Here is a 16698-nt window from a genome sequence, read left to right as displayed (position 1 = left end):
AACACTGTATTCATGTCTATATTAGGTCATCACATGATATCACACTAAAATAGAATGGGACAGCTGTCTACGCACCTGGCCAGCACCCTCACTACACAGGTGACTCTGCCATCAACACCCAAATACACAGTGGACACAGGGTCAGCTCTGGTACTTCTGTATTCCAGTGTGTGTGTGTGTGTGTGTGTGTGTGTGTGTGTGTGTGTGTGTGTGTGTGTGTGTGTGTGTGTGTGCAGTCTGTTCCTGTGAATCATGAATGACAGGAATGACTGATGGATGCCAGAAGTCGTTTTCATTAATAGTGTCATTGTGACATTTCTGTGCCCTGTGCCTCTACCATGTATCTGCCAAAACCTGCATCGTTGCAGAGCCCCAACCTTGTCAGATCATGACAAACACGCTGTTGGGCTGTCAATCCTCATAATACACAGTCACAAGATGTGTGAAGGGACAGACACTGCAGGGTAACAGTGTGGTTCCAAGCCTGTATGGGGAATATCTGGTACTGCGTGAGGCTGCATGTGCAGAAAATATAATGTGTGTCATATGAGTAGATAAATCCATTATGAGAACATCCAGTACAGTACAGTGTGGTCACATACAGCAGAACAGGGTCATTAGATTTTATCAGCATGGGTCCCCAGATGGAGACCGGGGCAGCTCCAAGTATATCATGTTGTTATTTTAACACAGTGCTCACTTCCAATATGTGTACCATAATTGCTTTGTGTTGTATAACTGAGTAACCATTTAAAGTGCTCTCTGGAACAGGAACATTTTTCCCCTCAGATATAATATGTTTGGGCCTTTTATTCAGTCTAGTTTGTTTAAAGCAGTGGTGGAAATGTATACAGATTCTTTATTAAACAACAAATTTGAATCACACACTATGTAAGTACTATACCACTACTAAATGCCCTGTATTCAAAACCTTATTTAAGTAAAACTATTTGAATAAATGTCTTTGTGCTAGAAAAAAAAGGTCTTTGTGAGTGTTTATATATGTTTCATGTATTAAAGTGTGTGTTGCATTTTGCTGCTGAGTTTATTTTAACACCTTATATTCTGCTGGTAGTTTAGTCAATGTATTTTACGATCATCATCAGCATCCCGTTAGAACCAAAAATCTCTAAAAATTCAACTTTCCATGAGCTCAGAAAAACAGAGCTATTTTTATTTTCCTGACAATGAATTTTCCATCAAGCCCAAGAGTTTATTTGCTTAAAATGGAGAAACCATAAACCATAAAGTTAATCCCTCAGTTTATTAAAAAAACATTTACTATTGACATATTTGGAAGGACATGTTTTAGTCTTGATAGGAAAAGGATGAAAAACTTTAATTTGTAAAGTAATGAAAAAGAGTGCAATATTACTCTCTGAGATATAGTAGTGATGCATAAAGTTGCGTACAATGAAAATAATTTAAAGGTACATTGTTGAATTCCATCACTAGCTTGAAGCATTATAATCACTCTGCGGGCTACGTTTTATGTAAAATGAAGTTACAAGCAATTGATAACATCATAACTAATTACAGCAAGCAATAACATTTAGTAGAGGAATGTGTGTAGAACAGTGTAAAATATAAAAACACACACAAAAAACTATTTAAACTAAGGTAATGAGCTGGATGACCTATGCTGCTCTGGTTAACCTTTGAGCTTATACATTTAATTTAGAGGTGGACTGCGTTAAATCTAACCATGCAATGAAAATAAACACATTTAAGCAAACAAACTCCAGACTGAAGCCAGCAAACCAACCATGTGTGTACCCCCGCCAGCACACACACACACACATAACAGTGTTGTTTGGGGGTTACCAGGCTTGTAGTTGTGCCGGGTCAAGACACATTTCTTTCTGAAGTGACAAGCAGAGGGGCTGACATGTTCAGAGCTGTTTCACTTTGTTTCCTTTTTATACACAAACAACGTCCCACTGTCATCACTCCATCCTTCAAATACCAAAGGGCCCCCTTAAGAGTACGGTCTCAGGGTTGGCCCCTAGTCAGGCCCCATGATTTCTCCTGGAAAGCATGTCCCCGAGGAGGGACCTCTTACTCAATGCAAGCTCACAGAGTTTCTTCTCCCCAGGTTTCCTGTTAGCAGCTCTGTACACAGAATGGCAGTATATACCCAAACACACCCTGTGGATGGAAATGAACATAATCCGCTGTCATTACCACATTCTTACACAGGAAGTTTTGCCTCATTGAAAAAGTGCTTTTACAAGGACAATGCCCCCTTTCGCCCTCATATCTTGTGACATTAGGATTGCATGACATTCAGACTGACATAACAACGCACCCTCCCCGATTGTATTTTACAACTAGTAGTCAATCTGTCACCCTGTAAACCTGCCGGCCTCTGTCTGAGTGCATTAGTGGGACTTTTCTCACAGGTTATCACTCTTACAGCTGTTTTTTTCTGGTTCTCTGGCTGTAATTTAAGCTACTCTGAGATGATAATGGATTTAACAGGTTCCCTTAAACTGCACTCTGACCAGATGTGCTCAGCAGCCTCAGGACACACTGCTTAGTGTTATGTCTTCATTTCATCTATGGTGGTCTCTCATTCACAGCCAGGTACGACTCACCTGGAGGTCCTCGCCACGCCTTGTAAGGATCTTTAACTTTCCCGTCCTGTAGCTCAGCTGGTCCTACCACTCCTTTACATGTGCTGTTGTTCTCTTTGTTATCAGATGTCAAGCTAAATGCACAGACCCCGCTTTCTTATATGAATTGATGTTAGAACTACAGATTAACGTAACCCAGTGGCTGAGACCCAAAACATCAATTCAGTGTCTCCTTGGGACCCGAATTTACAAAAATAATCCACAAATTGCCTTTAGGTTTACGTTTTTACTGATGTGTCAAAATAATGTTAAATTAGATACACTTTATTAGAATGTTGGAGCATCAGTCATTGATAACAAGATAATGTCAACATTGACACTACCCAAAACTGGCAGATGTAATGAAACAAATCACTAAAAGGCTGATATTCACAAACATGGCTAACTTTTTTTGGTAAAATACTTTTACTGATATGTTTGTTTGTTTGTTTGTTAAGTTTATTTCAGACACAAACATAACACAAAACATAGGAAAAAAGGAAAAAAAAAAACAAAAACAAAGTGAATCAAAAAAAAAAAAAGAAATAGAAATAGAAAATGGAACAACTGTTGTGCCTGAAAGGGAGTAGGAAGAAGCCACTGCTTATCCAGTCCTACCTCCAAATTCCAGTCCTCAGACTGTTAGTGCCTAATCACTGGTTATACAACATAAGATAATAATTATCCATAAACATATATACACCCCCCTACAAACCTGTGCACACATACAGTCACATACACATATACACACACACCAATTTATATCTACATCTGTACACCAACCCACATCCGCACACCCACGTATATACACACACAACCTGACAATCCAAGTACGATCACACTTGAGCCAGATATTGTGACAAAACCATTTCTGTGTACATTATTTTGAATTTTGAATATGTTCATCTTGTTACTTGTTATAGGATACGATAAGATAAGACAAGATAAAATAAGATACAGTAAAATAAGATAAGATACGATAAGATAAGATACGATACAAAATGATATGATAAGATAAGATAAGATAAGATAAGATAAGATAAGATACGTTGCGATAAGGTAAGATAAGATAAGATACAATAAAAAAGATAAGACAAGATACGATACGATGTGCAATGATAAGATAAGATAAGATAAGATAAGATAAGATAAGATAAGATAAGATAAGATAAGATAAGATAAGATAAGATAAGATAAGATAGGATCAACAGCTTTATGTCCCAACCGTATGTTTGGAACAAGTCTGCAAAGTTTAGCAGTGACAGGGTTTCAATGGCCCTAAAATTCAATGAACTGAATGGTGTAGGCCTTTAGGCAAACATAAGAGCCTTAAAAAGGTGAGGAAGTCTTAAATGTAACTTGACGCCCTGATCTAGTACATACTGTTGTTTAAGAATAGGACAGTGACAGTAAAAATGGTCATGAATGTTAAATTATGCGTAACATCCTACTGTGAATCGGATTATTTGTCACGGATCACAGGATGAAGTTCTCCTGAGTCTATATTTTGCAAATTAACAAGAATTTAAACAATAATGACAGTGAGTTTTTGCATCCTCTTTATGAGCTACCTCAACCTAAATGATCCACAAAGCTAACAGTTCAGCGCTCTTAACCTTTCCCAGATGTGCGAGCCAGTGGAGAGAGGAGGGTGTGGACAAAGTAGGTGCAGCAATAAGATGGGGAAATAATGCTGAACAGAAAGAAATAATGGAGCAGTGGGAAAAGGACAATATAGACGGGTGAGTTAGGAGGGGAAAGAGTCTGTCACTGCCTCCAGGGGTGAGGCAAGGGGGGCCAAAGGTGAGGGAGATGGAGGTCTGGGCTGTCTGGGTGGTGGGACCACAGGGGAATGACAGAATTATTAGGACGAGCATCTGACAGGAAATAAATACAGTGTGGGCAGAATGGCCAAGAGGCAGGCAGCCAGACATTGTTGAAAACTACAATAAACTGTGTCGTATATGGGTTAAGAAAACTTCTCTTAGTTTGCTGCACCGGTGAAATCATGCTGCAGACTTTAAGTAAATAATTTATTTCTTCCAGAGGGCATTAGGCAAAAGAAAAGTTCCAGTGGGTTTCTTTATTTAATTTATGAGCTACACTGTTGACTCAATCCAGTTTATTAAAAAGTGAGAGTTTGTCTCCTTGTAGCAAAAAACTAATTTAACTCAGTGTCAAGACTTTTCGAAAGCAGACAGAACTTTATAATTCCGGTTTGTTGAGGTTGCCTGGATGTCCCAGTGTGGTTCATCCTCCATGTTGTTGTGTCTAAGTTTGTTGTGGTGTGTTGATTAACAGATGGAGCAGGAAGACAACTGGATACCTCCGAAGCTCCGTTGGTAAAGGGTCATCCATCCTCTCTGTCATTTGTAGAAAGGATATTTGAGAGGAAAAGAATGACCGGCATGGAGAACACAAAGAGAAGACAGAGCGGTGACTTTGAAGAATCCTGTTCGTATATGTCACTGTCAAGAGTTTTTCAGCCCAAGTGGAATCTGGACCCCTAAGCAACACAAACAAACAGCTGAAACACTCGGCGGTGCTGCCTAAGACACAAGCGAGGAGCAACATGAAAGCGCGTTCTTCAGTCTATTGAGAACCTGACCCATGTGGCATCTTTTCAGCTTGGGACGTCCTTTTTGGTTAAAGTCCAGATTTGGCCCATAATGGTTTCCAGTGATGTCAAAGGCAGGAAAACTATAAATAAAGTAACAAACAATGATAAATTAGCAGTTAACACCGTCATAGTGTGAATGTCGGGACATAAAAATCTAAGAGTCATTGTTGTGTTTCCTTAACCCATAAACACCCACAGCTACTTTTACGCCAGTTCCCAAATGAAATTTTCTCTATATCTAACCTTTCTTAAATGATTTATTACCATTTACTATAATATTAACCTCTGTATTTTGCATTTTATCAGGATAAATCAGGTATTTTCCTGTATTTAATTCACTGATCATGTAGATGTTCTAAAAAGCTAAGATTAAAGTTGAGGGTTATTATATCAAAAACAGAGAAAACTAAAGAAAAGTAACTTTTTCAGTAAAATCTATCATTAACTGAACATAAACCCAGTGTCTCCATCCACTGTCATTGATCCAACTCCATGGGTTTTACTGCTGAATTAATGTTGTAGAAGATGACGGTGTTTCCATGTTCACTACGGAGCTTCTGAACGTCCAAAATGGGTCATATCTGATGACCATGAAAAGACGACAAACTGCATTTTACACCAATTACTTACATGTATTGATAGGATTAGTGGATCTACAGATATTAAACAGTTTAGATTGGTGAATACTTTTGGTTGGTGATGGATGTTTGGGTCTTTATGGGTTATTGTGGTTTGGACATCCCTGAATGACTTGAGTGAATGACGGCACAAAGCTTCCTGACCAATGAATCAGGATATCACTCATCCAGTATCATTTGTAATGTTTCCGGACTACTAACCAGCAGAAACCACAGTGACTCTGATAGTCAGAAACGAACCAAATGAAAGGAAGGGGTCACTAGAAGGAAAAAAACACATCACTTTATAAGCAGACTACTCTTATGAATCATCTATAAATGTTTATTCTAAGGTTTTTATTCAGGTGGTTTTAAATACTATATAAGTCATTAAACAGTTATAAAATAGTCTAAAACTATATCCGCACTTTTTAGCTATCTGCTCTGTTGAACTTCTGATCTTGGAAGTAGATTATCTTACTTTATATTCTCCTTTTATTGATCAGAATGTTAAAGCTATAAGTTACTACCATTTATATGACGGTGTATTAGGGCCACATAAGAAAATAAAAAAACTTGTCATTATGAGAATAAAGGCATAAAATATTGAGATAAAACCCTTATTTTATGAGAATGAAGTCGAATACAAAATGAGTCATAATTTTATGAGAATAAAGTCGTAATATTTTGAGAATAAAGCCATAATATGAGAATAAAGTCATAGTTATAAAAAACCTGCATAATTTAATAAAAATAATTTACTTTTATGAGATTAAAGTTGCAATATTTTGAAAATAAGTTCACAATAGTGCGATAAAAAGTCATAATTTAGAAATTGTAAGCCTTAGGCCTTGTTGGTGACAGAGTTTCCGGTTACTGCGAATGCAACAAGCAAAGCAGCAACTTTCACTTCTGTTGGACCGGACGACTAATAATGTGTTGATGGTGGGCGGGGCTAATAGGCTTAATGTTTCGCCATGCGTAAACCCCAAATGAAAGTATAATCTCACAAAATGTTCCAAGTTCTGCATTATGTGATGAGTGGGTACGACTTTATTCTCGGAAATTATTACATTTTTCCCACCTGTTTTTAAATTATGACGTTATTCTTATAATATTATGACTTTATTCTCAGAATTTGAAGATTTTAATCTCATCAAAGTACAACATTATTTTCATCAAATTGTGAGTTTTTTTAAAACTACAACCTTATTTTCATAATATTATGACTTTATTCTTGTAAAATTATGACTCTTTTTGTATTCGACTTTATTCTCATAAAATGATGGGTTTTATCTCGATATTTTATGACTCTATTCTTGTAGTGAAAAGTGTTTTTATTTTCTTATGTGGCCCTAATACACTGTCATACACATAAGACACGGAAAACTGATTATTTATAAAAAGCCAAAGTCCCAACAACACAAGTGCAAAAATATAAGTGTCAGTCAATGGTGACAGACAAGTAATTTGTTGAGATTGTGTAAATTGTATCCACATTTACACATATGATCACTTTAACCCTCAAAGATCAAACATAGTAAAATCTTGAACCACTTTTGAACCATTAATCCTATCAACACATTTAAATAATTCAGGTAAAATGTAATTTCTCAACTTTTCAGTGGCATCAGATGTGTCTTTTTTGGATGCTCAGAGACTCCATAGTGAACATGGAAACACTGTCAATTCATGCAACATTGATTCACCAATAAAACCCATGTAGTTTTATAAATGATCATGGCTGTAGATGTATGTTTTAGTATTCAGTTAATGTTATATTTTGTTGAAAAAGTCACATTTTCTTCAGTTTTCCTTGTTATGATATTATAACCTTTGAATTTACTCGCAGCTTTTATGAACGTCTACGTAAAACTGTCAGAAAGTTAAATATAGGAACATTGTTTTTTTTTTCTTTTTTTTTTAAATGTAAGTAAGTAAATTTTATTTATAGGGCACTTTTCACAGGCAGAGTCACAAAGTGCTTTTCAGTGCAACATTCAATTAGAATACAATAAAATTACCATTTAAAAATACAATTAAGTACAATTAAAATCCAGTTAAAATATGATAAATACATAAAGTGCATTCGGTTTGCGGCAGTCCTGAGTCAGTTAGGAAATGTAGAGAATAATGATAAAAATGTAGAGGATAAAATAATAAATAAGTGATGAATGACTTAGCGCAGGTTAGATGGAGAAGATTAATTTGGACGACACCACAAGAACAGTTTTAGGTCTTTAAGGGTTAAAAGATAATTTTACAAGTCAATAAAGTCAGTTTGAGATAAAGACAGTATAATAACATCTGGTTTAATGTGGACTGTATCTCCTATTGCATATGATACAGGCCACCAACACAAAAACAGCCAATAACAGACCATTTCACATTATTCTATCAGAGTGTGGTGAAAAAATCCCTACAAATCTGGTCAGAGAAAGACAACTTTCTGGTGTGAGTCTTTCTCCCTACAACACTTATTTGGACCCTTTTTGTCTCATAAAATTATTGTTTTTAATTGACAAACATAATATGTGGAAATGATGCATAAATCAAATGGACCTAAACAATTACTTGTCTCAGAAACAATAGAAAGGAACAAGACTTCACCTTCTACTGTGAAGTGTAAAAGAAAAGAAACAAAGTATTTACAACCTAATTATTAACATTTATATACAATGTATGAGATTAATCTTGTTGTCATCTAGTAGCATATCTTATAAGGTCATGGATGAAGAAAACAAGATTTCATACATCTAAAAAAAAAAAAAAATTAAAAAAATCAGCAAGTAATATTAGAGGGGGAAAAATTAGAGTTTATCACTTTTGTCTCTGCAATTATTTCATCAGCATTGTTTAACATGAGTATATGTTTTCAGTAACATATAGGCATGTCCAAGTTCATGGTAATGAATAAATGATAGTGATCTCCTCATGCTTTATAGATGTGGCCTTTCATGAAATGAGTCATGTCATTTTAAAGCCTTGTTATAAGTTACATCCTAAGAGTTTCGTCAAGTTGACTCCAACTTAGCTATGTGTTGATATTTACTGAACAGGAATCTTCCTTTATTTTGTCTTATGAACCATTTTCGTAGAAGGTATTTGTTCAGATATTTGGAAGTTCAAAGAACGGTGAATCCAAATCTCCAGACTGTTTAGATTCAAGATCTTTCAGTGTTTATGCTTAGACTAGTCTGGTTCCAAGCCTCTGATTTGCTGCACACAACTTTGAATTTCTTTTTTAAGAATGTCTGGTGTTGGCCTGGATAAAAGTCTGAGTCTGCAAACATTCAGATGCAGAAGGTGTGACTGTATATTTAATGCACAAATACATGTGCTTTGGAGCAGAAAACATAGTTCTTCGATGTAAAAAGGTCAAGAAAGTCACGCATGTGTAACAAGCATGAAGTCAGAGTAACATCCATGAAAAATATACTTCCATTTTTATGCAACAGACAAAATATTTTCTTCGAATGTTTCAGTGAACATGTAATGTAAGCTGGTGCTTAACAAAACATACGACTACAACAGCCAAAGGGAGCGTGTGTCTAATCATCAACATTATCTTTAGCTATCTCAAAAGTAATATTATTCTTTAATTTTTTTTTCCAAATGTGACCACCGTGTTGCTATGAAAAACGAGATAATTCAATTTCCAGCAGGGCCTCAGTCCAGAGAGGCGTACTCTGCTTGGAGCGGATCTACCAGGATCCCCTGCCAGGATGTAAAGATCACAGACCAACACAGTCTCTCTGCTGGGATCGCCACATGGCTCTCGTACACTGTACTTGTCTTTAATAACACCATTTATGTCTTTACTATACCTACAGTCGGTGGATGACAAAGATAATTTAACTTTCTTGTTTAAAGTCTGGTTTTGAAGGCTGAACCCCGAGTAAATGGACCCTGAGGTCCTTCTAAACCTTTACCATGTCCCAAATCTATTTAATGTGGATACAACATAAACATTCTTGAGTCTTGATAAGTCATTTGGGATATAAGTTATTGTGATTTTCATTATCCCTCAGTTCACTGCTGGGATTAAGCCATATGTTGTGAATGAGGTAAGACAATTATACCCTGTGCGATACTAAAGATTAGGGTTGTAGTGCTCCCAATAGGAGGTTGTATGTGTTATGTAAACACATTACAAGGATTTTGGCCTTTGTAAAACCTTAAACTGCTAAAACAAGCTGTTTTCTTTCAGTGTGTCTGAGAAAATGTATTTAAAGATAACACAAACATGACTAACAAACAGTTCTTTCAAAAGAAAGACCCCTGGAGTGTTTAGTTTGATTGGCCGTCTTTGTGATTGCAATCTGGCTGACATCCCAGGGAAACGTTCAGGGCTCGGTTTATATGCTGTATATGGTCAGGTTAGAGGTTGTCTGTGTCTTGTACAACAGAATTAGCACCCAAATAGACAGCTTTCGTTGAATTCTCCGCAGAATTGTGCAAAAACACATTAAAACATCGAACGCAGCTGTCAGATATCGTAGTGGGAATGAATGTGACCAAAAACAGAGCAACAAAGGCAGATGTTTTACATCTGGGCTCATTTTCATTAACGCTGCTTAGAGTAAGAGGACAAATCACTGGTGAATTCAGTGAGTTCAAGTTTTATTAACTTTAGGACCAGTGTAACAAAGCGTATGCAGAGGGATCATAAAATAAAGAGATGAAAGACTGTTCCTGTTTATCAGTGAGAACAAACAATACTATATCTACTAAACTAAATCTTATCTCACAAATCCAAATATTATGAGTTTCTAAATTGTTGTGGTCCCTCAAGAAAGTTTTTAAATTGTAAACTACTTTGTAAAAACACCAAATTAATAAAATGTCCCATACTATAAATACTGTACACTATAATTTAGCTGCTTTTTGTAATTTTCTTGAGACATTAAAGCAACTTTTCATTCAAGATTGAGTGCATTTGGGAAATTAAAACATTTCAAGTGAAAGTCCACCAAAGATCCAGCAGAGCTTTGTAATGGAGTTGCAAATATTTTGACAGTGCATGAGTTTAATGATGTCGGACTATCCTATTACTAGTGGCATGCAAACTCTATACCTCCTGTCAGTGAACGCTCTGTTGCCTCGGGCTAAGCAGATATTACTTCAGGGAAAAGAATCTCATTCAGCATGCAGGTAATACTGTGTGTGTCCTCAGAGACCTCTGTCTGCTATCTGGATTTGAACAGCAGTGTGCACTGCCCAGAGCACAAGATTTTAACATGATTTTCTGGATGATGACAAAGGTATGTCTTCCTTGTAAGTGTGGCCTATTGTGGTAAAAGATGTAGTATATCTGTTTCACATTACTGTGCCTCCCAAGGTTTACCCTGCAACTCATTCAACTTACAGCTCCAATAATCAGATCCACATTTTTGCTGCAGGGAAGGAGTTTTTTCAGACCAGCATACAGTTTATACTGTCAAATTGCATAAATGATGTGTAGCTATCTGTCATTGTTCAGGTTATACGTCTCATTTCTATCATTTCATAGCTTTGATTAGGGCAAACACATGTACTCTATTTTAACATTACATGAAGACATTGTGATATTTTTAGTAGCAATACATCACACACATCATTGATGGAGTCCTTCTATACAGGAATGTAAGCTTTACAAATCAGATATTCCATGTACATACAAAATACAGACAAAAGTGTGCCGTTATTGTCAATAATATCCATTAGTGGCATGGCTTTTGTGTAGCTTTCATTTAATTTTTGGCTCTGCATGAAGTGGAGACACAAGTTCTTTTTGAAGTTTCAAAGAGATCTTCCACAGATCAAATATCTGCAGATTTCCTGAGGATCAGCAGTAGATGAGCTCCAGTAGTGATGGAACCACACAGAACATGTACACAAACAACACTAAGATCTCCTTAACGTCTAACAGGTGGAATGGCCAATGCAAAAAGATTTTCTCAATCAGTTAGATGGAAAGTGGACTGTACATTGTATATGCGCTGCTTTACAAGTTTAATTATTTACATGTGGTGAAGGAGGATGAAAACAAGTCGAACATAACGACAAAGCATTATTTACCGCAGGAAAAAAAATCTGTCATCAAATATGTTTGAGCTGTATCATACAGCTCACTTTTGGTTGGGATATATGAATCTGTCAAAAAAAAAAAAATCTCTCTGGAGAGGAGTATGAGATGTTTGGAAATGATATCATGATATAAAAAAATGGAAATGCTTTCATTGTACATGTTCAAGCTCATGTAGGGAGTGAAATGCTGACATGATCCAGATGCAGAGAAAGAGAAAATTTGAGGAAAAGCCTTCCCAAACACAGACAATCATGGATATGATAGGTGCATTTAAAAATAGATTCTATTAAACTAAGGTAGACATTTTGGCAGGAAGGTTACTGTTGTTTTGATTTGTCCCTTTTCCACCATGTCCATTTTGTTTAATAGTTTCTTAAACAGCCTGGTTACTATACACAGACAGGGTGAAAATCTTGTCACTGTGAGGTAGAGGGGACACTTCTACACTGCAAAAATCCAAATCATACCAAGTGTATTTTTCTCATTTCTAGTCAAAATATCTCATCACACTTAAAATAAGACGTAATAACCGAAAGAGTAACTTTTCAGTGAGATATAAGAACTTTTTTTAGATAACAGATCTTTACAATCTTATTTCAAGAAATCTTACCAAGGTAATTTTAACTTGTTCAATTGGCTGATTGATTGATTGATTGATTTTGCTTGAATTAAGCAAAAATAAATAAATCTTGAATTAAGCACACAAAAAAATCTGCCAGTGGAACAAGTGAAAATTATCTTGAAGATATTTTGACTAGAAATGAGAAAAATACACTTGGTAAGATTTTGATTTTTGCAGTGTAAACATGACAACACAAATTTCATGATTTTATGAGAAACTGGTATAAAAAAAAAAAGGACTTATTTCTTCAGGGTTTAAAGCAGCAGGTGGATGAAAGTCCTGTCATTTTGAGACTCATCGTTCAAATTGCATATATAACTGGTCACACTGTGTGAAAGAGGACATATATAGCTACATCTGAGAAAAGGAAAAAAAAGAAAGTTTTAAATACCTTTAATAGCCCATCTCTCTCCACTCTATTGATGATATCCAAACTGTCTGAACATTCTCTCCAAAAGCAGGAAAAAAAACTGTGATTTCATCAATTCTGTACTGGATATTGAAATTCCGATTGGACTAAGGTTTCTTATAGTTGTAATATCGCTGACAGCCACTGGGGTTGACTCCAGAAAGCCCTGGCTCCCATAGACCTATGTAACCTCTTTCTGAAAATAGTGAGTCAGTATTTCTTTACAGAGCTTATTCTGGTTTCTTCCATTATGTTTGGAACTTTTAGTAAGTGATCTGGTCCATCTTTAAATTGTTTTCTCTGACAAAATCTGTGGTTGAATAGAAGGTTGGATATCCACCATGTCAGGCTTTCATTTACAGTTTAACTATAGCTGTGGTTAATATGTTTCAATAACAAGACTGTAAAATTACTTTGATACAGAATGCTTCATTAAGTAATTAAACAATGTTTTGCATTAGTTTTGTCCAAATATGGTCACTTTGGCTCCAAAATCCCAATATGATGACAACCAAATTGAAAACTACTGGCTTCCAAACAGCAGCTCAGAAAGGGTTTCAATGGCTCTAAAATCTAATAATCTGAGTGGTATAGGCCTTTTAGGCAAACATAAGAGCCTTTAAAAGGTGATGAAGTCTTAAATGCAACTTAAAGCCTTGGTCTTGTAGATACTGTTATTTAAGAATATGACAGTGACAGTAAAAATGGTCATGAATGTTAAATTATGCATAACATCCTACTGCCCAGATAAGATAAGATAAGATAAGATAAGATAAGATAAGATAAGATAAGATAAGATAAGATAAGATAAGATAAGATCAACAGCTTCCTAAATCACTTTATGTCCCAACCGTATGTTTGGAACAAATCTGCAAAATTTAGCAAAGTGACAGGGTTTCAATGGCTCTAAAATCCAATGAACTGAATGGCGTAGGCCTTTAGGCAAACATAAGAGCCTTATAAAGGTGAGGAAGTCTTAAATGTAACTTGAAGCCCTGGTCCAGTACATACTGTTATTTAAGAATAGGACAGTGACAGTAAAAATGGTCATGAATGTTAAATTATGCGTAACATCCTACTGTCCAGATAAGATAAGATAAGATGAGATGAGATGAGATGAGATGAGATGAGATATGACTTTATTTATTCCACTGTGGGGAAATTTCATGTTTAACAACAGCAACATACAACAAACAAGTGCAGGGAAAAAGAAAGGTAGAAAAACACAAATTAGTTAAAAATTATATATAAAGAGAAAAATCAGACATTTGGTATTTATATAGATATTTATATAATGGTAGAATTAGAATTAAAATTAAATATTATTTACACATTTACATTGTGGACCCAATAAAGGTGAAGCCTTGTGACTTATTTAAAGTTTCAACAATATTCATGCATGACTTTTGTTTCCATGTTTCCTAGATTCACAAAGAAAAGTTGACCGTTTCACATATATTTCTATTGTTCCGACATTCGATTTATGTGTTCTTAAAGCTGCAGGATGAGTAACACTTTTGTTTTATTAAGTGTCCTCATTTGTTTTTTTTTTTTCACTATATTTTTACACAATACTCATTTCCCTTTCCATGACTGTGTGAATATTTATGTGACATAAATTACTGATATCTTAGAAATACTCTGATAACCCTGGAAAAATAGGTAGAGGGTCCCTCAAACAGCTGTGAGGTCAAAAACATGAAAGAGCACATGACACACTGATCAAAAGTAGAGAACATGAGGGACCCGGGTCTTTGATGCTTTCACAATCATTTTCTTCTTGTATGAGTGTACAGGGAGACTCAGACAACAGGGTGTTTATCACACATAAGGAGGCTAAAATCAGCTGAGAGGACTTTGCGTTTGTTCTTCACTGTCTTTTTGTGTTTCCTTAGTGTTCACTCTCCTCTTTAATCCTTTCTTGCGCTCCACCATTTACAGCCCATGAAGGTCCCTTGTGAGCTCCCGGTGCTTGGGATCATTGTACTTACCACAACAAAGAGAAAACATCCCACATTTGTAAATGGGCTCCTGCCAGTTGGACAGGTTTTTCTAAACAAGCCTTTCAGCGGGGAGAAGGAAGTCTGCTCGTCTGAATCTCAGCAGCCAACAGCGTGGGTTGGGGGCCAAAATGTGTGATCCAATCAAACCTAATTAGATTTTCACAATGTTTCACTGAGTTGACACCTTCCTCTTGGCTTTCTGATGTGGGTCCTCTGTGTCTGTTTACATGTCCTGAATGCTAAGTGAGATCCTGAAGATTTCTTTTATAATCATTGTGATTCTTGTGAGCTTTATGGGATTTATTAATCAAAACATTGACTTGTTTCTTGTCCAAGTTTTTCCTTGGATAGCATTTCTTTATTGTTTTTCCTTTATGGGAATTAACATGCAATTTTTTCAGCCAGCCAGATGTTAAACGTTGAGCTTTCCTCTGAGGTTCAGACCTAATAGGCGTTAAAAAAAAAAAAAAAAAACAGTAGATAAGAACAAAAGAAAGATGTTATTTTCTTACTTCATCTCCAGAATATAGCAGATAATCCTTAATAAAATAAAATCTACAAATGAGGATTTATGTCCCTGGAGGAGTTTTTTTTTTTTTGCTGTTACATGTATCAAAATACAGCTTTATATTATTTTAATCAATTAATCAATCAATCAGAGAGTATTTATACTGCACTTTACAATAACATGGAGAAGACCAAAGTGCGTTACATCTAAAAACATGATTAAATTACAAGATAGAAACAGTTTAGTCAAATACCATAAACATGCATAAATCAATAAAACACAATACACAGTGATTAAAAAGAAAAGACCACAGATTTAAAACCTAATCTGAGTCTGAGCACTAAGGGTTAAAAGCCAGTCTAAACAAGTGTGTCTTTAATAATAGAGGAAACTAAGGTGGAAATATGCCCAGGCAGCAAGGACGATTTCATCTGCAGCAACAGTGCCAGCAGAAAACCAGCCACAACAATCCAACACTAATGGCAAATATATACACAAAAACAGCCAGATTTATTCCAGTAATCTGAAAGAGTTTGGAAGGAGCCCTTAAAGGTCTAGTGTGTAAGATTTTAGTGGATTTACAGGGCTCTAATCGTTTAAGTTATGCATGATTGTGTTTTCATTCATGTATAATCGCCTGAAACAAGAACTGTTGTGTTTTTGTTACCTTAGACTAAGGTGATCTACAGCAGGAGTGGGTCACTATCCATGGAAAACACAATCTTACACCGTTATGTTTCTACAATGACTCAAAATGGATTTCTTTATAGCAGTAGCATTCATTTGTTAAGGTGCATTACCATCACTGACTATATCTGAATGTGGATCTGAGTTAATGTTCCTGGCCACAATGGAGTACAAAATAAACTCTTATAACATTAATAAGGCACTTTCACGTTTTTAGCAGCCACCATAGAAGAAGATGAGCTGAGGGAACAGCGATACAATGTGCAACTTCACCACTAGATGCCACTAAAGATTACAATCCAAATCTTTAAAGGGGTCATATTTTTGCTAAACCCACTTTTATTAGTCTTTGGTACATTTATTTGTGTATTTGGGGACCCTAGTAGTTCATAAAGTTTGAATTTGAACCATCTAGGTGCTGCAAAGCTATCTTTATATTCATTTTGGCAAAAATCAAGTGGATTTCTATAACCTGTTTTAATTCCTTCGTAAGCCTATAACACCAAATGCATCATATTTGATACATGAGTTTTGAAGCCCTCTACAT

Source organism: Sphaeramia orbicularis, chromosome 24 (genome assembly GCF_902148855.1).
Source record: "Sphaeramia orbicularis chromosome 24, fSphaOr1.1, whole genome shotgun sequence".
Taxonomy (NCBI): Eukaryota; Metazoa; Chordata; class Actinopteri; order Kurtiformes; family Apogonidae; genus Sphaeramia; species Sphaeramia orbicularis.
This window is presented reverse-complemented; position numbering follows the sequence as displayed.